Raw genomic sequence first — 222 nt, 5'->3', positions numbered from 1 at the left:
ATATATTTATTTCGATATTTTCTATTGTTGTAATACCGTTATGGCATAATACGAACCAAATTCCGATATGATTTTATCGTAATCCCGATATTTTTTTTAAAAAGACTAGAAAATTAAAAAATGGAATATCGGAATTTTATTTTGATAATTACATATTTATTACGATATATTGTATTTTTGTAGTATCGAAATGGAATATTGTCCACAATATTCCGATATTAT

This window comes from Halyomorpha halys, unplaced genomic scaffold (assembly GCF_000696795.3).
Source record: "Halyomorpha halys isolate HHAL.00 unplaced genomic scaffold, Hhal_1.1 Scaffold2256.1, whole genome shotgun sequence".
Classification (NCBI taxonomy): domain Eukaryota; kingdom Metazoa; phylum Arthropoda; class Insecta; order Hemiptera; family Pentatomidae; genus Halyomorpha; species Halyomorpha halys.
This window is presented reverse-complemented; position numbering follows the sequence as displayed.